Source organism: Pelodiscus sinensis, chromosome 3, assembly GCF_052426305.1.
Source record: "Pelodiscus sinensis isolate ZL-2025 chromosome 3, ASM5242630v1, whole genome shotgun sequence".
In the NCBI taxonomy this organism is placed as follows: Eukaryota; Metazoa; Chordata; order Testudines; family Trionychidae; genus Pelodiscus; species Pelodiscus sinensis.
The window spans coordinates 72247855-72275776 of NC_143054.1; the positions used below are offsets into that span (position 1 = coordinate 72247855).

The 27922-nt window shown below is 40.4% G+C and overlaps 1 long non-coding RNA gene across 1 annotated transcript in view; it reads left to right on the forward strand.

The window, feature by feature from the left end:
* Positions 1-256: 256 nt before the first annotated feature.
* The window catches only part of LOC112545037 (uncharacterized), a 44725-nt gene continuing 17059 nt past the window's right edge, over positions 257-27922 (forward strand). The window contains exons 1-2 of the long non-coding RNA XR_003088418.3: positions 257-321; positions 21517-21645. This is a non-coding gene — a long non-coding RNA (uncharacterized LOC112545037). The remainder of the gene's footprint in view (positions 322-21516; positions 21646-27922) is intronic.

The following is a 27922-nucleotide window of genomic DNA, read 5'->3' on the forward strand; positions in this document are numbered from 1 at the left end:
TATTCTATGAGTCTATGAAACATGTCCCGTTCATGTACATCATATGGAGACAGACAAAAAGACAAATTTTAAAAGTGCTTGTATATTTTGTAAGTGCTTGTAAGAAGTCTAAATACTATTGTTGCCCACAGTTTGTAGTTCTCACTGCTGCTGCTGAGGTATATGGACTACAAATTGCTATAAATTGAGAGAACTTCCTAGTTCCTGCCAGGAAGTCTCCTCCACCCTCCCAGCAGGAAGTTTCTGTGCTGACAGAAGCTGGGAGGAGGAGGCAAGCAAGCAGAAGGGAGGAAACTGCTGGACTGTAATCTTGCTCTATATGTAAGTCAAGTCTGAATCAATGCTTCCATAACAGGCAGCAGGAATTAGAGAGAAACCCTGGGTGTGTTTAAATACAGTTTGCCCTGGTTTTGCTTAGATATGCCAGTGTTTTTGTGCTCATTGTAATCAGCTTGGCTGTTTTTGGGTCACACATTGTGTTAATACTAATTGCAATGTCTGCGATTATTGGGAGAATAAAAAAGAAGAAAGTTTGTGCTTAACCTGGCACAAAGGAGGGAAACACTCTCAGTTTAAAGAATGAGATTCTTGGCATGTGCATGTAAATACAGTTCACCTCTGTTTGCTTAGATCTGCTGGAGCAGTGTTTCTGATGGCATTCCATGGAATCGCTTTGCAAAACACATTAACTGGCTGCCTCGGTTTGTTTATTTACCGGTGCCACAGCCACGGAGCCTCACGGCTCCCATTGGCTCCTTTTAGTCCTTTGCAGCCAAGGGGAGTCGTGGGAAGTGGCATGGGCCGGAGCAGCCAGTTAACGTGTTTCTTGGTGTGTCTAGACTACACCTCTTTGTCGACAGAGACATGTAGATTAGGCACATTGAAATTGCTAATGAAGCAGGAATTTAAATATCCCGCACTTCATTAGCATAAACATGGCCACCGCTTTTTTTCGAAATGGAGCTTTTTCGGAAAAAAAACTGCAGTCTATAAGCGGATCTGTTGAAAAATAAACCCTTTTTCAAAAGATCCTGTAAACCACATTTTATGAGAGATAAGGGATCTTTTGAAAAAGACTTTATTTTTCTACAGATCTGCATCTAGACTGCCTTTTTTTCGAAAAAGCTCTGTTTCGAAAAAAAGCGGTGGCCGTGTTTATGCTAATGAATTGAGGGATATTTAAATTCCCTCTTCATTAGCAATTTCAATGTGCCCAATCTACATCTCTCTGTCGACAGAGAGCTGTAGTCTAGACACACCCAAACTGATTCCCTGGAATACTTTCAGAAACACTGCGCTAGAGAGTCAACTGTTACAAGGTGTTTTGCCCATTATAACCAACTTGGCTGTTGTGGAGTCACAAATTGTGTTAACACTAAGGGTGTGTATAGACTACAGGGTTTTGTTTTGTTTTAAAGTGGCCTTTTTTCAAAAAAAATTCCCCTGTGTCTAGACTGCTGCGGTGTTCTTTCGAAAGTAAATCGAAAAAACACGGATGTATTTTCAACCACAGAAAACCTCATTTTACAAGGAATAACACCTTTTTTCGAAAATGCTCTTTTGAAAAAAGGCGCCACGTAATGTAAACTGTGCTTTTTTGAAAGAGAGCATCCAGACTGCCTAGGTGCTCTCTTTCGAAAAAGCGACTTGCTTTTTCGAAAGTACTGGTTGTAGTCTAGATGCTCTTTTTTGAAAGAGGCTTGCAGTCTAGACGTAGCCTCTATGCAGGAATTGTGAAATATGATCACCAATGTTTGCAATTATTATGGAAATGCAGCAAAAAGTCAGACTCTGTTTAACCCAGTTCAAAAGGAGAGACACTATCAGTGTAAAGGACCACATATGGACAAGGGCTCCACTGTAAAGGGTCTGTGAAGTGGTAGAGGACAAGACTCTGAATCAGCAGGCTACATGCTCTAAGAATGATTCAACCTGTGTCACCTCACTCTTCCCATGACAGAGCTAGAATAGACTCCATAAGGAGTCTCTTATTATTTTAAATTTACTCTAGTAGATGCTGGAATTTTTGTGTCACTGGACTGTGCTTTGGGCCAAGAGCTAAAATCACTGAGAGCTAAAATAACTAGGTTTGACCCAGAGCAAATCCACCACAAGCCAGTGGAAGCAGAGAGCAGTTGGCCGTGGGCCAGCAGGAGCAGCAGCATCTGAGCCAGGGGCAGGCAGGAGCAGTAAGCAGCCAGCAGGGCAGCCAACAGGAGCAGTAGCAAGCAGCCAATGGGAGCAGCAAAGTGGTGGTGGTGGCAAAGTGTAATGGGTGGCCAGCAACATAGAGGTGAGCCAGAGAGTAGTGAGCAGGCGGATGGCAAGTGACCAGTAAAGTGAGTAAGATGCTCTTTACCTCTTTCTACTCAAGTTGGGAGGTAGACTTTGCAGATGTAGCTAACTAAGGGGAGCAACTGTGAGTGGGGTACAGAGAAGGGTTGGGCATGTGAACAGGACATTTACACTGCTGGACTTGAGAATCTGAGAGGAAAGAGACATTGCCCAACCTACTTGGGGTGGGACTTTACTCAGTTTTGGTTAAGAATGCTGGTTTTGGTGTTTTCCCAAATTAATATCACCTTACTTCCCTCTCTGTTTTATTAAAGATTTTTTTTCTGTATTCAGATTCCATGCTTGTAAGTGGGGAAGCATTGCCTCTCAGAGGCACTCAGGGATGTTGTGCGAACTTCCCAGGTTACAGGGTGGGAACTCGAGTCAGTTCTGTGTTAGATGGATGGAGAGGAACCCCTTAATACTGAACCTGGCCCTGGCTCCTGCTGGCTCTACCTGGTGGAAGGGTTACATTTGTTTGCAGAAACAAACTTTGTTCCTGGTGGTTTGTCTTAGTGAGTCAGCTCTGAGGTGATACACATCGACACACAATGAAGTGCACACAGAGGAGCCTCAGAAAAGTTGTGTAAAGAACCACAAGGCAGACTTATCCTATCTTGAACAACCTCGTACTGGGATGGTGAACAAGAAAAGGGTTACACTAGGATGTGCGACCTTCAGTACAAGGATATTGATATAATAGGCATTTCAGAAACTCAGTGTACTGTTGGAGGAGTGATGCTGTATGTGAAAGGAAGCATGGGATCAAATATAGTTAAAAAACCTTAAATGAATCACACAGTACCATAGAATCTCTATGGATAAGAACTCCTTGCTTGGCTAAACAGCAGAGTAAAAGAGGTGGTTAGAGAGGAAAAAAAGATGTCTTAAAAATTCGAAGTCAAATCCTACTGAGGAAGAATGGTAGGGTGCATAAACTCTGGCCAGTCATGTGTAAAAGTATAATTAGGCAGGCCGAAAAAGAATTTGAAAACAACTAGCAAAAGACAAAAGCAAAGTCTGCCAAGCAAATCAGTGGGGCCACTGGACAATCAAAGTGCTAAAGGAGCACTCCATTGCAGAGAAGCCAAATGAATTTTTTGCAGTGGTCTGTACTGCAGAGAATGTGAGAGATTCCCCAAACCTGAGCCATTCTTTTTAGGTCACAAATCAGAGGAGCTGTCCCAGATTGAAGTATTATTACAGGAGATTTTGAAACAAACTGATAAATTAAAGAGTATCAAGCCATCAGGACCAGGTATTCACCGTAGAGTTCTGAATGAACTAAAATATGAAATTGTAGAACTACAAACTGTGGTGTGTAACCTATCATTTAAATTAGCTTCTGTACCATATGACTGGAGGATAGCAAACATAACACCAATTTTTTAAAAAAGGCAGCAATCCTGGCAAATTACAGCCCACTAAGCCAAACCTCAGTACCAGACAAATTGGTAGAGAAGTTATAGTAAAGAATAGAATTATCAGACACATAGATGAATATAATTTATTGGGGAAGAGTCAGGATATCTTTATAAAGAGAAATCATGCCTCACCAATCTATTACAATTTTTTGAGGGGGTCAAACATACAGACAAGGATGATCCAGTTGACGTAGTGTATTTGGACTTTTAGAAAATATTTGACAAGTTCCCTCATCAAAAGTAAGCTCTCAAAGGAAAGTAAACTGTAATGGGATAAAATGAAAGGTCCTCATAGATCAGTAACCAGCTGAAAAATAGGAAACAAAAATGAGTAGGAATAAATGGCCATTTTTCACAGAGAGAGGTAAATAGCAATATCCCCTAGGGACCTGAATTTAGACTGGTATTATTCAACATATTTATAAATGATCTGGAAAAGAGGGCAGATAGTGAGATGGCAGAATTTGCAAGTGATGCAAAACTCCTCACACTAGTTAATCCAAAAATGAATAAGAAGAGTTACAAAGGGATCTCATAAAACTGAGCAACAAAGTGGCACAAATTCAATGTTGATAAATGCAAAATATGTGTATTGGAAAACATAATACCAACTATACATATAAAATGCTGGAGTCTCAATTAGCTGTTACTACAGAAGAAAGACATTTTGGGAACAGTGTGGATAGTCCTCTGAAGAATTTTGCTCAATATGCAACAGTATTCAAAAAAAGGCTAACGGAATGTTGGGAATCATTAGGAAAGAGATAGGTAAAAAGACAGAAAATATAATGTCACTATATAAATTCAAAGTATAATGCCACTATATAAATTCATGCCTTGAATACAAGAGCAACTTGGAGGACATACCAGTAGGGGATGGGTCATGCTTGGGGGAATGGGTAGGAAAATCTGTGATCACTAGAGCACACGCTCGTTCAAAGTCTGAAATAGAACCCAAGTTCCCAAATCTCACCATTCTTCTGCTATCCGTAAATATAAAACCTACTGGCAAAGTTTTCTCCCTTCCCACTCACCCAGTGCTGGCTCACACAGAGGATGATTGCTCACTAGTATTAATCAGTTACTCCATTAGCTAAAATGGCAAAGGTCTGAGTGGCAGATCAACCTTCCTGATGAACCAAGTGGGTATCAAATTTGATGCCACAAGATAAAATCTGGTCTTTCAGTTTAGTGTATTAAACTTTAGCTATTTTATGTGTGAATTCCTATGTTGAAACTATTAAGGTTCCAACATCAGTCTCTTAAAAATTAAGGTTGAAAGTAGCAGTGAAGTGAAGCAAGTCCACTTTATATTCATATTTCCAGCTTCAGACCTTTCATGTGAACCTTTCCACTGAAAAGAATCTGAATACAATTTTTGAAGTTAAAATCATAACATTTACTTTTCAATTTGGACATAAAGCAGTTGCAAAATCATTAAATCCAGCTCATTAAATCTAAATTTCCTCTAGTTTTTATTAGCCTTTAATTGATGTATGTTATATGGCTGTTTAAACCCCGACAACCTATAGTAAATACATTTATCTTTCAGATCATGCCATACGGCATACATAAAAAGTAGATATTGCTCTTTTAGTTTTGGCTCAATGTCCATTATGAGAGTGCTTTCCTTGGAACTTTTTTAATCAGGGTTTATAACGATAACGTCTCAGCTTCCACAGCATCCCAGCTAAAATCTCAGTAGTGAAAGCTCAAATGTTTACTGAGACCAGCGAGATATCATGTAAAGTATAGGGAGTACTGTATGCACCCAGCACATGTCCAGAGGAAACTGATCAGATGAAATAATACCATGCGTGCAGACGTAGCAGTGCTGACATCTGTTACTCTTTCTACATTCTTGTCACAAGTGAAACATGCCAATACCTACCATTCTTGTGCTCTACAAGTGAAAGAGACTTAGTGACAGTGAAAGTAATAGGATCGGATCTCCCAGAATATTATTTTCCATGGGCTAGGCCTGCACCATCATTAGGGTCTCTAACCTTGCTAAGTAAATGAGAGTGACACCTTCAAGTATCATATTTGTGCAATTTAAGCTTCATAGGGAAGGGGAAAAAAACAACACAGACTTGGTTTCTAGATTAAATTTTATACTTCCCTTCACTATTTCTCAAGTTGCTTTCAGAATCAGGAAACCCAAGAAATATATTCACAGATGTTCCCTTGTTTATTTGTTGACTCTGTGTAATTTGTTTGCCCTAATTTGTTTTTGTCTACCATGGGACTTCCCTTTTTAATTTCCCTTTCTCTGTTTACCGCTCTTTGTGGAGCACCGGTCTGTTAAGCTGTGAGAGGCGCATGCCAAATTAAAAAAAAAAGGCACTGCAGATTGTTTTAAGCATTGGTTGCCCCTTTGGGCCTGAAGGCCTTGCTTGAAGCCTGCACCTGCTCCTCCTCCTGAGACACAGGGCTCCTGATCTTTATCCCCTGCCTTTAAGCTGCCTGATTCCTATTATCCAAAGTCAAACAGCGTTCTCTACATTCACGCCTCCAGCATTTGGCATGAAATTAATAAGCCTGGCTGATATATTTCCCTGGAAGCCTGCCACTCTTTAACAGTGGTGTTAGATTAAAAATTTTGGCATGGTTAATGAACAGGGAAAAGCTGAAGCCAAAAGTTTCATGCAGCAATGCAAAGATTTGGGGGTTATGAAAAGAATACCAACTTTGTTCACATTTTCTGAATGCCATCCTAATTACAGGGTTAGATAATAGACACAACAACATAGTCATAGCTAGAAGAAAGGGCATGTTCTTTTCCCTCCCTCACATTTAGATTTTATCTTCTGTCTTTTCAAACAGTATTCTGCTATATTGTTATCGAAAATGCAAGAATAGCTATTTATGTTCAAAGGTCCAGTTTCTCTATTGGTACAATTAGCAACACAATTCAGTTCCTAATCCACATTTTGAGCATGCTAAAATTTTAAATTGGAATTGTGGGATTTCTGATTTGGCCCCCTCAGAAGATTGGAACCAACTATGAATCTCAGGTTTAGATCTGGATTCTAAATCCTTCTTGTGTTCAGAGTGTATCAGATTTATGGTGTTGGTTCAACCCTCTCTCTAGGTGCAATGTATTTAATCAACTAGATTCTGGCAATATTTAAGATCAAAATTTCATCCTCAAAGGAAAGTCAATTCCATGAAACATCCCTGGAGTTGCAGGATGGGTGAGCTGTGTGTGTGTGCATGCGTGCGTGCATGCGTGCGCATTAAGAAACAATGCTTGGGTCCCCCAACTGTATCTCTTTGATAAAAATCACACCACCTAATGGAGAATTTCAGACACACTTACTTTAACATGGGATTTTTCATTCTCACTCACCCTTCTCCCTCTCTCCTGCCCCACACTTTGAAAACATTTTATTGAAAACACATGGCCCTCGAATCTCCCCATGTATTACAAACAACTTTCTGGCTCGTAGCTGGTGGCAGTGTTGTACATTGGCCAAGGTACAAAAACATGTCTAATCTAGACATACACTGAGGTAGTGTAAAACGAGAAAAGACTGGAAAATGCTGAAAAAAACCCAAGGAGTCCTGAACATCCCACTTTTTAATTTAATGATAAAGAAAATTAAACCCAGTGCCATCTCCTTGAGTAACTACTCTAACTGCTTGCCTCCAATGTGTCAAAGTTAGACTCAGGACTCACAATTTCGTTGACCACTCTGTTTCATTAGCAAAGCGCTTCGCTAATACAACCAGAAAAGTGAGGCCCCCATCCCAAACCCAAGCCACCTTATTTATACAGATAAAAGGAGAGTGAAACAAAGGACTGAAAAAGGACGGGAACTAACAAGGTTACCTGGGGTCAGTCACGTCTCCTATTTCCTTATTAACTCTCACCAATCTCCTGTTAATGTCTCACTATCGCCCTTAAGTGGAACCATTGTCCTTTTCCTTAACATCCTCCTTCCTGCTTACACACAAACAACTTCACCTTAACATCTCTCTTCCTGTTAAAGGAACAAACAACATTTATTTAATTCATTCTACTTTTACAATATACAATTCATTCTACTTTCACAAATGGGTCCAACAAACTGCAAAGCAACATTAGATGCAAAACAGTACCAGACATGATACAAGAAATATTGCCACATTCCATTCACAGAATATTGTGCAATTCACCCTGAAAAGCCCTCACAGCACTTTACAAACTGTACTGTATGCAGTGGATCACTCCCACTCTTCCAAAATGCAGTCATTTGTGGGAAGTGATACAGCAGCCATTTCATGCCAGAAACAGTGCAGAATAGGCTTAGTGACAACAGCTGAGTTTAGGAGGCAAGAAGAATAACTTCAACAGTTCAGTCTTCAGTGAATTTACAGAGGAAAAGGTCCAGTCATCTTTCACTTAAACTAATCCTATCCCTTCCTATCGTTCACTGTTTTCTCTCCGCCATCTTCTTTCCCTTTTCCTATAAGCACAAACTAGTTCCCCTACCTTAAAAAACAATTCTCAGCCCCAACCACCTCCCCTGATGCCATACTATCTTTCTCTTCCTCTTTACCTTGGGCATTCTGACTTCTTCTGCCTAGGCTTCCTCTGAACCTCTTTCCCTAGTCCCTTTTAATTTAGGTTCCTCCACCTACGACCCTAACCCTTTCAAAGGTCCCTAATGACTTTCTTCTAGCCAAGGCAAAATGACACATTTTTCATCTTCATCATCCTGACCATTCTGCTGCCTTTTATGCAACAAAATTCTCCTCTTCCTCTATGGCTTTGTCTACTGTACCATTTTTCTAAAATGCCCCACTGTTGCACTACCACCAGAGGTAGGAGCATAAGTTGAAGCAGCTGTTTGTGTCTTAACCATGAAGTTGTCTAAACTTGCTAAGAGCATGTCTAGAGAACACCATAATTAAAACACTAATAGCCTGTTTACATTTCCATTCTTGGCATTCCAATTTTCCATAAAAAATGTTGACTGAAAATTTCTAGTCACTTCTGGTTACCTGCATTACTTTGTGCATCATATAGATCTACTATAGTCTCTCCTAAGTGCTGAGCTGAGCACTGCTCACCTATTAACAAGACTTGGAAGGATCAATCTCACAGCACATTCAGCAGTTTCGTTAATCAGATGTATTCTTTTAGGGTATGACTACACTACCCCGCTAGTTCGAACTAGCAGGGTAATGTAGGCATACCGCACTTGCAAATGAAGCCCGGGATTTGAATTTCCCGGGCTTCATTTGCATAAACTGAGCGCCACCATTATTAAATCCCAGCTGGTTCGAACCCCGTGCTGCGCGGCTACACGCGGCACGAACTAGGTAGTTCGGACTAGGCTTCCTAGTCCGAACTACCGTTACTCCTCATTCCACTGCAGAACTTTTTGTTATTGTTGCCTTTTCAGGGATCTGAGGATCAATCTTTCCTAATTTGTGGAACACTGACCTTGTGATTACAAAGTGATTCATCTTCTCAGTGCCTGGGAGCACACAACTGCTTTTAGTATCAGAAAATCCCGGTACCAGACACCAGAGGCATCTAATTCAAAACACTATGCCATACAGATAGTTCTCACTTCCATGGATGTGGCCTTCAGTGTTTCAGCAAATGTGAAGATGTCAAGCACCATCCTGTGGGTATTATGGATTCCCTGCCCAGCATCCAACTGGCAACAGCTACCAAGACAGATGCTTACCCATATCTCCTAGCAAGAGCACTGCAGATGGGTGACTCTCCATGAGAGGCAGACAAGCACAAATAAAATCCTCATTAAAGGACCAGAGTGTGCTCACAAAAATCTAATATATTATTTCAAATTATTTGACTCAAAACTTTTAAATGTAACCAATTTACAAGGAAGTGCAATTGCTTGTGATACAAGAGTTGCCACAGATCAGATCAGTATATAGACTGGTCCAGAACTGTGGCACTAAGGACTGTCACAAACTTCACCATCAGTCACTCCAAAGCACTTTGCTTCAACCTTGATTTTTTTCTAGTATCTAAATATCCATAGTGTGTGTAGAAACCATTTCATATTTAGCTAGAAGCCATTCTGTATAACAAAAGCCATTTCAGTTTCTTGTGTCTGCACGACGGAGTGAACTGGCCTTCACCGAGGTGGGGAGAGACCAGAGGGATGCGCTGTTGGAATGTGTTAATCAACTATTTTGAGCTGAAGCTCGAACTCCCTTTTAACCTGTTTCTTTCTATGCTGATAGTAATTCCTCTTTGAAGTTCACTTTGATTTCTTGCCCTGACGTCAGACTTGTTTGGTTAAGGGTATAAAATACTAGGATTGATTGTATTAGCCAGCCTTACTGGGCCCGGCTTTGCTTGGACCACGTTTGGCTCATGCTGTGCTTTATTAATTAATAAAGCTGTTTGTTAGCTGCCTAAACAGAGAGGAGCGTTTTTTGCTTCAACAGTGTGTATAGTTTAAAATCTACATTTCTACAAAACCTTACCAAAACAAAACATTTTACTGCATACACATTGTGATGAGTTTGGCCAAAGAGCTCTCTCTGAGGCTATGTCTAGGCTTCATCCCTCTGTCGACAGAGGGATGCAAATCAAGCACATCGAAATTACTAATGAAGCAGGGATTTAAATATCCCGCACTTCATTAGCATAAAAATGGCCACCGCTTTTTTTCAAAACAGAGTTTTTTCGAAAAAATGGCAGCTGTCGAAAATAAACTGTTTTTCAACAGATCCTGTATTCCTCAAAAAATGAGGTTTACAGAATCTGTTGAAAAAGGGTTTATTTTTGACAGATCCACATCTAGACTGCCATTTTTTTTTTAAAACTCTGTTTCGAAAAAAAGCGGTGACCATGTTTATGTTAATGAAGCATGGGATATTTAAATCCCTGCTTCATTAGCAATTTTGATGGGCCTAATCTATATCTTTCTGTTGACAGAGGGATGCAGTCTAGACACAGACTGAGACTGTCACTTGATGTGCTGAAATACCACTGAGCCAGCCTACCTGCCCTTTTGGCGCACCCTGTTCTGCTGAACCAGATCCTCCGGTCTCCTCCGGTATTGACATAGAATTGGGGTCACAGCCCACAGTAAAGTAATACAGACATTGGGATCAGATTAGTTCTGGTCAGACTCAGTCAAAAAGACTTGCCATAGCACCTAGGTGCACAGCCCCAATGGGACAGGAACCCCATATAAATCCTTCTTACTCCGCATAAAATTTTATACAGCGCATGCTCATAACTTGTTTGCACCCTTTAGCAGTGAAAGAGAGAGGTGCATGTTGTTTGCCTCCCCCAGGGAACAATTATTTACACTGGCTCTATTAATAAACAAGTTATTTTATTAATTATAAAAAGCAGGATTTAAGTAGTCATAAGAGATAACAGACAAAACAATGTAGGTTACAAAATAAAATAAAACAAAACACACAAGCTCTGCTTAATGTGCTAAGAGAACTTGTTACAAATCATAATTTCTCACCTTAGTTCTTATTACAGGTAAAGTCCTCAAGCCAGAGATGTCCTTTCTGACCTGGGTTCAGCAGGTCTTCTTCAGGTCTCCTCTGTCATTATAGTCCGTTCGTTTCCAAGTGTTTTCTTATATCTTCTGGCAGTGAAAAGGCAGTTGTAATGCCAGCTGAAAGCCATCTTTGTTTACGTGCCTTATATAAGATTTCCCTATGTCAAGAAGACTGTTTGATTCTCCCACACTCGTATGGAAGAGTACAAAATTCAAGATGATTCCAGCATCAGGTGACATGGTCACATGCCCTTGTGGGGACTCTGAGCCCCTCCTACTGGCTGGTTCATAGGAAAAACAAACCCATTGACAGATCAATGAGCCATGAAGTACCCTTAATGGACCACTCTTAGCTGGTTTATACTTTATATTTCTAACTTAAAATACAGAAATGATACATGCACACAAATAGAATATACACATTCAACAAACTGTAACTTTTCAAATGATACCTTACAAGGATTCTTTTGCATAAAGCATTTTCCAGTTATACATATTCATAAGCATATTTTCATAAAGCATAGGGAAGAGTCCATCACACACCTCCCACCCAGATTCTGCAGCCCCATACCTGTCCCACTCACTGGTAACCCTGTCCCACACACTGAACCCCTCCTTTTTCACCTAATCCCAGAGCATAGTGGGGGGGGGTCCACAAAATCTACTAACTGGGGAATGCCAGAAGAGTTATTCTGGCCTATGGGAAGTCCTGAACCTCAGTCCTTCCTGATCCCCTCCTCTACCATGAGGTTACACTGCCAGGAGAGTGAGGTGTTTCAACCGGGGGCCACATTGGTGAGGGTTACGGGTTTGGTTTGATTTTTTGTTTTGTTTTGTTTTGTGTTTTTGGCTTATTATTTATGTTGTCCCTGACTGATTTTTCAGTGGGTCAATGACCCCCAACTCAATAAAGATTCTCCACCCCTGCTAAATAAAGACAGTCTTGAAACCTTTTGTGTTGGACATAAATATTTTACTTTGTTTAAAATGAAGTTTGGTAAACCAATATGAGAAAGTTAAAGTGATTAATCTGTTTAATAATTTTGATTAATATTTCCTTTCTTACTGGTTAAATTAGACCATTTGTCCTAGCTGCAGCACTAGCAAAATGGCTCGGGCATAATTATGTAATATATGGAGAGTTTCCATTAGCAACTGGTCGTCCGTGGAAAGGTTTGCATTGAGCGGGGTGGGCCATGGGACAAAAGTTTAAGAACCACTGGCTTAGAAACAGGGCTGCTCTGCCCAAGACTGGGGTTCCTCCACTTAAAAGGTACACTGACCCAGCCAGAAAGAGCACTTCTGTTTCACCACACTGGCTAACAACAAGTCACACAAAAAAATTCCCTCAGATACTTCAATTCTCCTTTTTCACCACCAGTAGCATTCCTTGTCCAGATGAGAGGTTATGAAAGCCAATCTCATCAAATAAAAAGTTCTTCCAATCCCAAAGGCACAGCCACATACCTAGATCACTTTATAACTCCAATCTTATGCAAAAATCTGTCAGTGCTTTAGTAACTAAAATCTAACTACAAATGGTCTGGTAGCACTTTCTAGACTAACAAAACATGTAGATGGTATCATGAGCTTTTGTGGGCACAGCCCACTTCTTCAGATGACTGGAGTTATGAGTTGGGGATATGAAAACTCGAAATAAATAGGAGAGGGGAAAGGGAGTGGGGAGAGAAAAAAAGAGTGGGGTGGGAGACAGAGCATCATTAAGTATCTAGAGAATGGGTACTTAAACCTAAGCAGATAAAAATCAAAGTCAATAGATTTTGACTTTGACTAAAACAGGAAGGATACCACTCAGGGAGCTGTTAGCACCTTCAGTGGTTATTAAGTAGGTAGAGTCCCCACATCACGATTGAGTCCATTAGCATGGAAATTGAATTTGTGGATGAACTGGGATTCCAGAGCTTCTCTGTGATTTGCTCCGACCCCACAAACGGAGACGGACAGTCACCTACAGGATCTTTACAGAGCATTCCTAAAACTGAAATACTCACCTGGGGAAGTGAAAAAACAGAGCCAAAAAAATACCCAGACATGAACTACTTCAAGACAGACCCCAAAGAGAAAACAACAGAACACCTCTTGTTGTTACCTACAGTTCACAACTCAGACCCCTCCAACACATTATACACAATCTACAACCCATCTTGGAAAATGATCCCTCACTCTCAGAGGTCTTAGGAGAAAAACTATTCTTGTTTACAGACAACCCCCTAACCTGAAACGTATTCTTTCTGATAACCATGCCACACAACCACATCATAAACCTCCAGGAACCCAGCCCTGAACCAAAAAAGATGCCAACTGTGCCCACATATCTACACTGGCAAATTCAGCACTGGAGCAAAAAACATAAGCCAGAAAATCAAAGGGTCATTTGACTGTACATCCAGTAATTTGATCTATGCCATCAAATGCCAGCAGTGCCCCACTGTTTATATATATATATATATATATATATATATATATATATATATATATATATATATGGCAAATTGGACGGTCTCTGTGGGAAAGAATCAATGGACACAAATCAGATACACGTAAAGGGACTATACAGAAGCCTGTTGGTGAGCATTTCAGCTTGCCTAACCACAGTCTGACAGACCTGCAAGTAGATGTCGTCACAAACCAGCTCTACAAGCCAAATACACAGAGAAGCCCTGGAATCCCAGTTCATCCACAAATTCAATTCACATGCTAATGGACTCAATTGTGATGTGGGGACTCTACCTACTTAATAACCACTGAAGGTGCTAACAGCTCCCTGAGTGGTATCCTTCCTGTTTTAGGAATCTATCTATTGACTTTGATTTTTATCTGCTTAGGTTTAAGTACCCATTCTCCAGATACTTAATGATGCTCTGTCTCCCATCCTCCTCTCTTTTTCTCTCCCCCTCCCCTTCCCCGCTCCTATTTATTTTGAGTTTTCATATCCCCAACTCATAACTCCGGTCATCTGAAGAAGTGGGGTGTGCTCACAAAAGCTCATGATACCATCTACATGTTTTGTTAGTCTATAAAGTGCTACCAGACCATTTGTTGATTTTTCTGTAACAGACTAACTCAGCTACCCCCTGAAGCTCCTAAAATCTGTTTATGTATGATGGAAAAGAAATCAAGGTTGAGAGTTAAAATTGTTAAAGAAATCAAATACATGCATCAATTGCAAAGTCCTTGGTTCAGGTTTGTATCAGCAATGGAATAAACTGCTGGCTCAAGTCAACTCTCCGGTTACTTCCAAATCATGGGAAGAACCTCAGTTTCTTTTGTTAGAATGCTCACATTGGTGAAAGAGGCTTGAGCAGTAGTGAAGCTGGAGCAGGAATGAGGCAAAACTGTGTAGCTCCTATGTATGGAATATGTTTCTGTTAGAAATTAGAGAAACAGAAACTAAAATAGTGAGCTTTTTTTTTAATGACACTTTTTACTATGGTGTCTGAGCAGTCCACAAATATTAATTAATTCATCTTTCCAACACCTGCACCTCTCTGAGGTGAGAGGGTATTTTATCTCCATTGTACAGATGGAGAACTGAGGCTCAGAGAGATTAATTTTGGGTGCCCAACTTCATTCTACAACCCAATTCATGTCCTGAGCACCATAGGAGGCAAGGAGCCTTGTGAGCTATTTATGGCCCCTATACACTGCCACTAAGGGAACACAGGGTGGAACCCACTAGGATATTTAGGTGCCCAAGCCCAGTTTCTACACACCATTGAGATCCACAAAAACCTCCAGTTAGCTGCTGCCTAACCCTGTAGGCATCTAACTCTTGCTACCGTGACTTAGGCAACTGAACACCCATCTTCCCCCCAATTTATTAATCACAAGCATAAATAAGTGCCTCCTTGCAGTCCAGTTTCAAGAGTTTACCTGTGAGACAGGGCAAGGCTTAGCACACACTCCTTCCATCTGCATTTGCCATTGACTACAGTAGTGCAAGCAGGCTGGTTTTTTGTGGTTCTAATTCTAAGGCACTTGTCTTCTTCTCCCAGTCATTGTATAGGTGCTTGGGCACCTAACTTAGGCTTTGTGAATTGCAGTGCTGTTCATGTGATTTTCTAGGCACTGAAAGGTTAAGCTTTGCAGCAGAGTACCGCAACACATAAATCCCTTTTGTGGGTCCCACTCACAAACCCATCCATGATTTAAACATGCTTCTTTGAGACCCCAGTTCTCCTGTCTTGAAAACAGTGGCAAGAATCCCATTAACTATTAGAGGAGTTCGGCTTAGACTAAACTACAATAGTCAATAAAATAAATTATCATTTTTAAAGGTTGCTTTTTAATTTGTCCCTTCAGAACTACTCAAATGGTGGGGTTTCAAAGCAGGTATATCTATATTTCATTTTATTCAGCATGCCTTTAAGCATCCATATGGTTTAGGATAGAAAAGGAGGTAAAGAACCTATATCCAGAAAAGAGAATGGGAGCATGTTGGAAAGTATAGAATTAAACAAGCAAAAAAAAGTGATATCCTGATAAAAATATGATAGGTCATTCAAATGTTCAGAAGATTGGAAAATACAATGGGAATCTTTAGGAGAGACAACATAATATTATATGAAACTAACAACAGGGTCAAAGAATCTAGAGGATGAGTAAATGATTTAGTTTAGAATCAAAATGACTGTTACAAAGGCAAGGGAGAACACAGGTAACAGGGCTGGCTTTCAGCCACACATCTGAGCAAATAGCCCAAAGGAACTTTACAGATATATATTTAAACTGAATAACTAAATGAAAACTATAGGGATCTCCCAACCAGATATGCAGCATTCTGCCTAGAAGGCACTCTTACTCCAGCAGAAAAGATTGCTTAGCTAAAAGAGAGCATTTAAAAAATAGGTTAAAAACAGGACGGAATTGGTGGGAATCTTCATTGCACTTGGTTTGTCAGCAAACAGATTCATTTGGGGGAAAAAAATCATTTCTTTCTCTACTGAGAAGCTCTCTGAATTCCAGTGCCCATTGCAAAGTTCACTCATGAAGTTATCAGAAGGTTCCTGATAAACATATTAACAAATCTGTAGCCATCTAGGAACTTCCTGGTTGTTGCTGTGGCCTGATTCTGCACCAACATAGTCTTCATAGTCCTTTACAATGAAAAGACAATCAGACTGCAAAGCAGGTGTCAGCCGAAGGTCAGGGCAGTGTGTATGTGCTATACACCCGAGACTTCAACTGCTGGGACCGGGGTCCCTTGCAGCAGGCAACCCGGAGGAGGTTGATGGGCGCCCAATAAGTTTACAGGGAGAGCTTATAACACCTTAGAATTCAGCTGCTAGAATTCATAATTCCTTCGCAGCGGGCAGCCTTAGGGAAAGACTGAAAGGTGCCCCAGTGGATCTGCCACCTGGGAGTGACACAAATCCAAATGCCCAAGCTCTCCCTATATCTGTCCCTTAAGACCGGCTGAAGTTCTTTTAAATTGTGCCTGGTTCTGTTACAACAACTGAAGGAGTCAGGTTAAAGCTTAAACAGTTACAGGTTCATTGAGGAAGCTTATAAATCATATGGTTGCAGTGGCTATTGCTCTATTTCTTAACTGCTAGCAAAATATAGATCTTAAAAATGGTTACAAAGAAGATAAAGATAGGAAAACAGAAATAATAGTACCAAGTAACAGCTTAATCTTTAAAGAGCTCTAAGTCTGTGTACACTTAAGACAGAGGACCACATCCAGGTACAATTTTTACCCCCTTCTGTGCCTCTCGACTCCAGCGTGTCAGGCTAGGGCCGGTCCCTCAATTCCTAGGAAAGACGAAAATACGAGGTGAGCATCTTCATGGAACCTCGGGAGATCAAAACACCTAATCCGACCAGCAGGTAGAGGGTAGAATGACACTCAAAGTGAATGTGCTGCTGTACCCATCTTTATACCCATGGGGTCACGTATTTCTCTTTCTTATCTGTCATGCCAAATGGTGCTGGTCTGTCTTTTGTGAAACCAGTTCTTACAAGGGAGTTGTGAACTTAATTTACACTTGTAAGAGAGATAACTAAATTGGAAGTACTGGGCAGTCTTTTCTTAGTGGGAAATTCTTCTCCCAGGGACTGTGTGTTCGTATCAACATGGGTGCCAGCCGGGTACTTCTCGCAGCCTCGAGGCCAGCTTATTGCCTTAATCGCTCTCCCCCTCCTCATATCTATGTTTTCAGCTTCTCAGGATCAGATGAACCAGCATAGACTATGCTGATTTTATTGCTCCTTCTCTGCCCTGTATGCTTCAGAGAGGCAAATAAGATGGATGATATGGGGGGAGGAGTCTGTCTGGCTACAGCAGGTAATTCATATCAGAAGCTGATAATGGATAATGAACTAGATTTCTAGCAGCCAAGCATAACAACCACATTTTTGTCACATTTTAATTACTTTCTAAATGAAACTTAGGGTACATCTACACAGCAGGGTTAAAGGTGAATTCAGCTACATAGCTTCAATTGTGTAGCTTAAGTCAAAAATGCTTAATTCGGCATTTGGCACAGTCTACACAGCAGGAAGTCGAAGGAAGAACACCGTTCCTTCAGCTTCCCATATGCCTCATTAAATGAGGGTTACCATGAGTCAGAGTAAGAAGTCCTCCAGCTCGACATTATTTCAAAATAAAGGCTTGTCAGGTAGACGCGCACTATGTTATTTCGGAATAATGTCAGTTATTCCAAAATAACGTTGCTGTGTAGACATACCCTTAGAGACCAGCTAATAGTAACTTTAACAGAAGTTGGGTTAGGCCCTAAGTAAGGTTTAAAAGTATTAAGTCCCACTTCTTATGGATACATTTGGCCAAATACATCCTTGGAAGAACTCCATTGGTGTTAAGATTAATTTGGTCTGCTCTTTTTACTCTTTCATGATGTCAAATGCTTTATCCTCTACCAGATATAAGAAATGACAGCATGCAATGATTAAACACAGATCTCCTATCAAAAAGGGACATATATTTTATTTTGCTGTCAGACAACTGCTGGCTAAATAGACCCTTGTGAATTAGTATTCCAATGGTGCTCAAGCAACAAATAGCATTGAAGGTTATAGGTTTTGTCCATCCTGTATTTTCTGCCCTCAGCACTGCCTCCAGCATTTGCACTTACTTAACAGGATCATTTGTTACTGATATTTGCTTGGAGCATCAGCACAAAGTGATGGCCCAGCCTTGGCTTAGGAAAATAAGCAAAGTTAATGAGCAGGCAGATGGCCGATAGGGATTACCAACATCATTAACATTTCTTGTTTAACTTGTATCTTAAAAAACAAAATTAAAAAACCTGTCTCAAAATTTGCTAATTGAGAACATGGCTGGCCTAGTTAAGTTGTATTTCTATCATGTTACTGTATTTCCCTAGTCCATTCCCTCTGTTTGTTATGTTATGTGTTATGTCATGTGTTAGAGTAAACTCTTCAAGGGAGGGAATGTCTCTTACTGTGTTTATACTGTGCCCAGCAGAATGGATCTAGATCCCTAATGGGGTCTTCAGATGCTACAAAAACAGTGAAGCATGTTGCCTTAGTTATCGGTGAATAGAAGTTCAGGAAAGAAACTCTCCATCATTTCTTAAACTGGGATTCTCTAATAGTGAGCAATACAACTTCTCAGACAAAAGATATTCCTAGCAGGGTATGATGAGTAGAGCTCTGCAAATCCACAGATATCTATTTTATATCCATGGGTATCCACATATGTGGATGTCCACAGCTCATTTTTGTGGACATGGATGCTGATACAAATGTTGTGTCTAGAACCTGCAAGTTTGCAGATATCTTCATCCATGGATATCAGGGCGGATATCTGCAGCTCATTTTTGCAAATACAGGTGTGGCTGCAAATACAGATTTTATCTTTGTGCAGGGTTCTAATGATGTTAGGATTACCAGCTTCTATTGGCTTTCCTGTATCTTTAATACTTGGCAGTATTTCCACATTTATAAGTTGTCCCCAAGTTAACAGCATTCTGGCATCTTATCTTGGGCAACAGTGGGCCTTCAGGTCATTATAAGGTTTTACTTAAGATATCTATATGGCCCCCATTGCTATAGTATTTGAGCATCTCTGTTGTCACAATGGGTATGTCTACATAGCAGCGATATGTTGACAAAATGCTTGTCTATGCAGCAAGTCATTATTTCAAAATAATGTCAAGATGTAGGACTTCTTACTCCAACTCCTGTAATCCTCATTTCATGAGGAGTAAGAGAAGTCGAAGGAAGAGTATTCTTCCTTCAACTTCCTGCTGTGTAGACAACACCAAAAGCCTAAATAAGCTATTTCAACCTCAGATATGCAATTATGTAGCTAAAGTTACATATCTTAATTCAACTTTTGCCCTGCTGTGTAGACATACCCAACTGGACCTACAAATGTACCTGCTTTGTGAGTTCATAATTGTAAAATATATGTAATGGTTCATAAGATCTTATAATAACCTATAAAAATAAAAGATGATGGGGAAAAGTATGAAAGCAACACAGAATAACTTGATTCGTCTAAACAAGGCCAAATTGCTATGAATGAATGGGTTGAAATTATGCTGGCTAAAAACAGGAGCCCGAAATTAATCAATCAAAATTGGTGGACAAAATAATATGGAGAAGGACTATTCCACCCATCACTGTCATTGCTTGATTAAAAGAAAGATTTCATCAAGAAAGTATTAAAGAACGAGTATTAATGAAGCAAAGATGGAAAGAACAGAGTGAGCTTTACCACCCTGGCTGCCACCCCCATAATTTGCCTGGCACCCAGGGCCTTCAGCACTCTGACCCTGTGATGTGTCCTAGCCAGCACAGACCAGATGACATCAACACCACTGCCAGCATCAGCTAAATTTTAAACACCACCTGGGATGACCATTATTACCACTTTGATACCACTTAAGAGACTGTCAAACAAGCAGGCTTTTCTTTCAAGATCAGACTTTAAAAAAGCAGCAAAGATATCTCCAGATCATCTCAACTAGCTTCCCTTTTCTCCAGATGAACAGTTATTATCTTTGTTACTCTCCCAGAATCTGTCAAACAAGGAGGGAGGTTTTTTTTTTTAAATCTCTCTCCAACTAATGAGAAAAGGAACAAGAAATTGTGTTACAATGAAGCATACCTTTCAAATGCTTTAACTCTTTCTCCTTTTCTTTATTTTTAATAAAAGATTAAAAGGACTTTTAATCATGCATGTGCCATGGTCCTAACCATGTACACCAAAACGCACATCTTGTTTAATGCTGGTTAATGCTGTTATTTACTGGGTTATGTTAGCACAAGGGCTGTCAAACTATTTTAAAACATCATTGCAATTAATCTTGACATTTTTAAAAGTCATGATTCATCAAAGTTTTAATCACACTGTTAAACAAAAGAATACCAGTTTAAATTCAGTATGGAAACTTGTAATTTGGAATGGTGGTCGAAGCACAAAGGGGCACACAAATGTTTAGTATTTACTTCCCAGATATGCGCCAACTATAACTGTACCATGCAAACACATGTTCTCACTTCCAGGTGACGTTGTAAATAAGAAATAGCCAGTATTACCTCCCATAAATGTACACAGACTTATTTGTCTGAGTAATTGATTGAACAAAAGGTAAGACTGAGTGGCCTTGTAGGTTCTAACGTTTTACTTTGTTTTGTTTTTAATGCCATTACATAAACAATAATATTAATAATTCTACATTTGTGAATTGTACTTTCATAATCAAGAGATTGCACTAAAGCAGTGGTCTCCAACCTTTTTACACCCAAGATCACTTTTTAAATGACAGACCAAGCCAAGATCTACCGCCCCGCCCCTTCCTTGAAGTCCCGCCCTCTCTATTCTCCTCCTCTCCATCACTTGCTATCCCAATCCTTATACTGCTACTTTTAAAAAAAATTCCCACCATTTCTCGCAGCTACTCACCTGTGCTGTTGCTCGGTGAGTAGCTGCTCCTCAAATGAGGAAATCTAATGTAAATGTACTGCGCAGGTGCGCAGTTCAGAGAGGGCTCAAGAGCTACTCTTAGAGCCTCCAAGATCTACTGGTAGATCACGATCTACTGGTTGGTGACCACGGCACTAAAGTATTTGTTTGAGATGAATTATTTATCTTTTTAGATTGCAAATATTTGTCATCCAAAATAGTAATATGAAGTGAGTACTATACATTTTGTATTCTGTGTTGTAACTGAAATCAATACACTCTACATTTTTCAAAACACTGACAAATACATATAATAAATTTAGGTTGGCATTCTCTTATTTTACAGGTTGATTAAAACTGATTCAGTTTTAGTTGGCAGCCACTCCTTCCTCCATGACAGTCAGCCCTGACTGAGCTGCTCCACAGGCCTTTATACCTGTCCTCCAGCTGAAGCATGACCTGCAGCGCTATTGGGGTGAGTCTCTCTCAGCCAGATAGCCTGGTAAACTCTTTCAGGCCCAGTGCAGGTTTGGTACATCCCAACACGACAGAAATAGTTTAAGTGTCCTATTTTTTACCACGCACTGAGCAGCAGTTGGGCGAGTGCTGTGCATGGGCATATTTGTAAATAGTTAATGGATAAGGTGCCGGTAGGTTATTCTGAAGACTATGTAGCATAGATCCTGGATTTTGTAAACCTAATAAACTTGCTGATGTGTGTACACCCTCCCCATGTAGTGTGGCACTCTGTCCCCAGCTCGTGGTAGCTGAGCCACACAGCTAGTGATTGATGAGCCTGCTATAGCCTTGTCTAACAGAAGTGGGTCTTATTTTTTCACATGGAGTAGTGGCTCACATTTTAGAACCAGAGGTCCTAGGTTTAATCCCCACTGCTGACAATCTATCCAGCAGTGTGGCTTTATGTGTGCACTACAAACACCATCTTTCACACAGCTGTTTACATTGGCTGTTAACAGCAACAAATGAAGCATAAAGTTAGGCCTACATTTCAAGAATCGCTGATTTTAAGTCTCAGTTTTTAGACACACTCAGGCTACTTTTGTGAAGCACTCAGTATCCGGAGCTTCCATGGGCTTCATTTGGAGTCATGAGCACTCAGTATCCCTCAAAAGACAGGCACTAGCTGCTTCAGTTTAAACATCCAGAATCAGTCATCACTTTGGAAATACTGGGCCCTTTTTACAAGATAAGGGCTGTACCTTACTTTTGAGTCTTTGTGCTACCCTCCTACTATTAACATTTGGAAATGTACTGAGGACTGAGAGCGGTACATGGTTCCTTTTTGTAGCCCTGATATTCAGCAATAATGGGAAATAGAAATCATTGGAGAAGAACAAATGAGTTCCACAACTATGATGTTGCCCAAAGAGGCTTGGTCAAGCTTTTTTGACTTTGGATGGTTATCTGGAATGAATTCAACTTTGAAGCTGATAACTGGTTTTCTGGGGAACATTCCAGAGATACAACCAAAAGAAACAATGAAACAGAATGAGCACTTATATCAAAAGAATAGTGCCTCAGTGTCTTGCAAATCAGGTCATCAGCTACTCATCACAAGGGAAATAATCTAACTTTACATTCCTTGGCATACAAGAGCATATGCACAGTACCTGTAGTAAAAAAAACCCCACAATTATAAATGTACACACACTTATTAGCAATGAGGACAACATGTGACAATTCATGAATTGGAGGGGTCGTCTGAGTATTGTTCATAAATAGACTGACATTTTCTTGAATATATGAAATTAATTCACTAAGTATTTTCTTTAATTGAAGCTTGGTCTGTAATGGGTTTACAAGCAGTTTGTTCACGATATGCGATATTCAGCTTTTGAGCTATTCTGCTTGGCGACAGGACTTGTGCTTGTGTTCTCTCTCTGGTGAATGTAATACTAAGAATTAAGTTGCCAGGGCAAATACACACAATGATGACCTTAGAATTCATTTTCCATTCATAGTCAACAAAAACTGCTTAAAATTCACTCTGTCAGCAAACATCTCTGCCAGTAAACTTACTTCCAACAATATATGAGGAAATTAAACACAAAAGGGACATGAATACAATGAAAGTCATGGTTCAACAAGTCTTTGTAGCCTTTGTGCATGTGCCATATTTGCCCACATTTTCGTTGTGATATTCATGTTTGCAGTAGTTGCTATGAAATAAAGGTGCATCCGAGGTAATGCATGTAACCAGAAAGTCTGGCTGTGTCAATAAGTTTGGGTCTAGTTTTGGATGTACTGTAATACAAGGTTAGTCTTCAAATGAGATAATCATGATACAAGACTTTTCATGGAGTCAGTGAACAGTTCCATCCATGACATATTTAAGCATGAATCTTTATTTTTTCAGTACTACATAACTGTACATTTAACAGCAAGTAGTACCATTGTCTTCCATTTTTTTACTGTGTACTAAACCACTATACAACAAGGATTAGATATAGAATAAGCAGATATGAAATTAACAGTCTATACTGTCAGGGTGCATCTAGATAGTGGCGCTATTTTGGGATATTTCCATGTCTTGACAGCATGCCCATTATTTGTAGCTTTTGAAATAACAGGTATGCTATTCCGATGTCCCTGTAAACCTCATCCACAAAGATTAAGGGACATTTCAGAATAGAGCTCTATTTCAAGAGTACAAATTGCATAGCACAAATTGTGCAGTGTATTCCAAGCTAAGAGTGCAGTGTAGATGCACCCTCACTGGCCAGTGTGTGCATGTGCTATTGTCCCCTGCTAGATGAAATTGGTATGACCACTCTTGGTCATAGGTCTTACACTGTTAAAAACTAAAAAGTAGTACTCCTTTAGCTAGTGTGGTAGGAGGCTTGAAGTTTTGGAGAATGAGTTCTATCTGTGCTATTGCCATCCTGCTTGAGGGGCCATGGTGTTCTGGTCTAAATATTCCTATGAAAAATCCAAAAGCTGTAAAATAGCCAGAAAATAGTAATACTTACATAATAACACTGTTATAGCACCTTCTGTTCCAGGATCTCAAAACTCTTATGAATTCGGTCTTAAAACAGCTCTAGTGAGGTAAGTTAGTTCTGTTCTCCTATTGCTGGTAGAGAAATTTCAGCACTTGGATGACTTATTAAAAGATTACACAGTGCGTTAGTTGAACACTGGGAAAACAGCCTACAAGTTTTGACATGCAGAGTTCTAGTCTAACTACAAGGACTGTGTTTGATACCTCTTTTGCATGTGGCAAGCGGCTACTTTTTTTCTTCGTGCTCAGTAATCTACAGAAACAGCTTTTATTCTCTTCTATTCTATTACAAACATTTTAAAACTTTATTTATAGGGGAATTGTATAATTTGTTTTTATTTCTAACAAGTGTTTGCCTTCCTAGGATTTTTTTGTTTCTACTTTTACCAGCTTATTCTGGTTATGTCGAGAGTGGCCATATTTCCCTATGCCATTTATGGGACGCCTGCTAAAATTGTTCTGATTTAAGTGAGTTCAATGGCAATGCGGGTAGAAACTTTCAAATAACATTAAGTTGACTTAGCACACATTAGAAGATATGCCGCATTATTATCTGTCTATATAGTTTAGAAATGTGCACCTGTCTGTCTGTCCACCTGTGACTCCATTTGTTCAAGAACTTCTCCTAAAAGGTAACAGCTAGAACCACTATATTTGGTATGCAGCTTCCTCTTAGCCTAACTGAAAGCAAGGTCAGGATTTGGTTGTGGTAGGAAAAGGAGATGTGCCTGGACTTCGAGGCTGCGTCTAGACTGGCAAGTTTTTCCGCAAAAGCAGAAAAAGCTGTCTAAACTGGCCGCTTGAATTTGCGCAAGAACACTGATGATCTAATGTAAGATTGTCAGTGTTCTTGCGCAAATACTATGCTGCTCGCGCTCGAGAAAAAGCCCTCTTGCGCAAATGCTTTTGTGCAAGAGGGCCAGTACAGACTGTGTAGAAGAAAACAAGCCTTCACTCTGCATTGTGTTTAAGCAACAAGTAGCCAGAGGCAGTTTTATTACGAGCTGCAGCAAGGGAAGATCTGCCTCGGAAGGGGGGAGCTCCCCCCCTTGATCTGGACTCTGTGCTTATGGACAGGTACCATCAGCATGTACCTGCCCTCCCTAATTTGGTTACTAATTATGATATGTTGTGTTATGTTACTAAAATTATAGAACAGCCCCATCATAGAATTATATTGGGGATATTAATGATTATATTGCTTTTGCTTATTAAAGGTTTCATATTTGATTGTTGTTGTAAAAGATGTAGTAATAGAAATAGCTTTAAGTTTGTACTAATTATGTAATGTTTAATGAAAATAAAGGTTTAGAAGGGTAGTTGTGCTGTAAGCACAAAAGGGGGGATTGTGGAGGCAGGAAAAGGGAATAAGGGAATTTGTGTGCAGCCATCTTGGTCTTGTTAACAAGAGAGCAAGAGTCAGGCTAAGTCTGTGGCCTGACAACACGAGATCTATAATTAGACGCTGCCTTTGCCTCTCGCCTCCATACGGAGATAAGGATAGAATGCTGACTCTGGCAGGGGCCTTGAGATAAGGAGCATCTGGGTGGAACTAAATAACTGTTAACCATTGGTGTTTGTAATGGGAAGGAGACTAATTGTTATTATATCTAATAGACAGTATATAAACTGCTTCATAATTGCTTGTATTCGAAGATCTGCCTCGGAAGGGGAGGGGACTCCCCCCCTGTCCGAACCAGTTTTTCCTTTGCTGCAGCTCATAATAAAACTGCCTCTGGCTACTTGTTGCTTAAACACAACGCAGAGTGAAGGCTTGTTTTCTTCCACAACAGCTAAAAACTGCTTTGTGCAAAAAAGCGCCGATGGCGAAAATGGTGATTGGGGCTTTCTTGCGCAAAACCGCATCTAGATTGGCACGGACGCTTTTCTGCAAAAAGCACTTTTGTGCAAAAGTATCCGTGCCAATCTAGACGCTCTTTTCCGCAAATGCTTTTAACGGAAAAACTTTTCCATTAAAAGCATTTGCGGAAAATCATGCCGGTCTAGACGTAGCCCTATTGTTTTCCATAACATGGAAAGGAAGGGAACTGATTGGAGGAGAGCTGTATTGCTGAGTGATCACTGGGGGCAGCTGCACCAGCAAGACAGTGGCCAGTTGGGGCTGGAGCTCAACATCTTGCTGGCCATTAGACCAGATAAGTGGCTGGACTGCTCCGAACCCCTCTACCGGCCCTTGGCTATTGAGCTAGACTACGAGGGAGCCCTGCTGGCCACTGACCCCACTGCTGCGGCAGCCCCATGCCCTGATTTGTGCACATCCATTGCCCTAAGCCTCCTCCCAATACCTCCCTCCCCAGGCCCTGAGCTCCCACCTCCTGTCTTGACTCCTTCATCCCCATTCTTAGCCCTCACCCCCCCTTACCTGAGCCGCCTGCTCTGCACAACCACCCTCTGCCCTTATTCCTGCACCCCCACACACTACCCTGAGTCCCCCACATCCCTCCCACCCCCCTGACTGGTACATCCCCCATCCCCAACCCTAACCCTCACAAGAACCCTTGTCATAAAATGCTCACACTCTAGGGGCAAAAATTCACTCGCACAAACAAAATAGTCTTCATGGGAGAAACACTGAGGCTATGTCTAACACTACTAGTTTTTGCGGCAGAAAATTTGCTAATGAGGGACTCATTAGCATAAATCGTGATCTTGTTTGCATATTTTCTGCCAATACATTTTTTCGCTAGGGATTTTTGAGCAAAAACAAGCAGTGTTGACATTTTCTTTGTGTGCAAAAACCCCTTTTTTCGCAAGATCGGTATACCTCCTCTTTTGAGGCTTAAGGAACTTACACAAAAAGAACTTTTTGCGCAAAAAGAGAATGCCCATGCTGCTTCTTTTTGCAGAAAATCCCTAGTGCAAAAACGGATTGGCAGGAAATATGCAAATGAGATTACTACTTATGCTAATGACTCCCTCGTTAGTATCTTTTGTGCTGCAAAAACTCGTAGCGTAGACATAGCCTGAGACATGATTTTTCAGGTGACCAAACTGCATTCGTTATTGAAAAGACATGTTCAACCAGAGCTGTGGTACCCGGCACACTTAAAATGAACTCAACTGTTTTTACCAGACCTCAGTATTCTACTACCTTATTGTCCGTCTCTTGAAAAATGTTCCACCGCCTTTCAGAAATGGGTTTTTTTCTCAGTGTTCCAGGCAGACATGTGACAGGATATCATTAGTTTTACATTTGTCCATTAATCAAAAAGATGATTCTCATCTATCAAACATAAGATGGGAATTCTTGTGGGGCAAAGGCAAGACTGCTTTGTATGTTACCTCTACACCTGCATGATTCTCAACAGGGCTGATTCAAACTTTTCTGTGCACTGAAAAGTAGGTTTTCAGTGTTCCAACTACTTCAGAGATGTTGAATAAAAGTTCTCAACTGCACTGTAGAATTCCTGTTCCTTAATTTCCGCACCCTCAACCAAAGACTGCAGCAGGGTGTTTGTGTGTGATGTGACAAATCTGTGTCTCGGCCTCTTGCTAAATCATTTTGAAGGGTTCAAATATGCAGGGCAACTTCTGTCACTGATAATTTGTTTTTCTCAATTGCCTCTACCATCTTTGGAAAAGTGGCTGTTTGCTTACTAGCAAAAGCAAGCCCCAGTTTTGTGCAAGGGTCACTGAAGACTTTTTTGAACAGTGTTGGGCATGTGTCTTGAGTGAGAAAATATGCCTTGTGCCCATCAAAAATCAACAA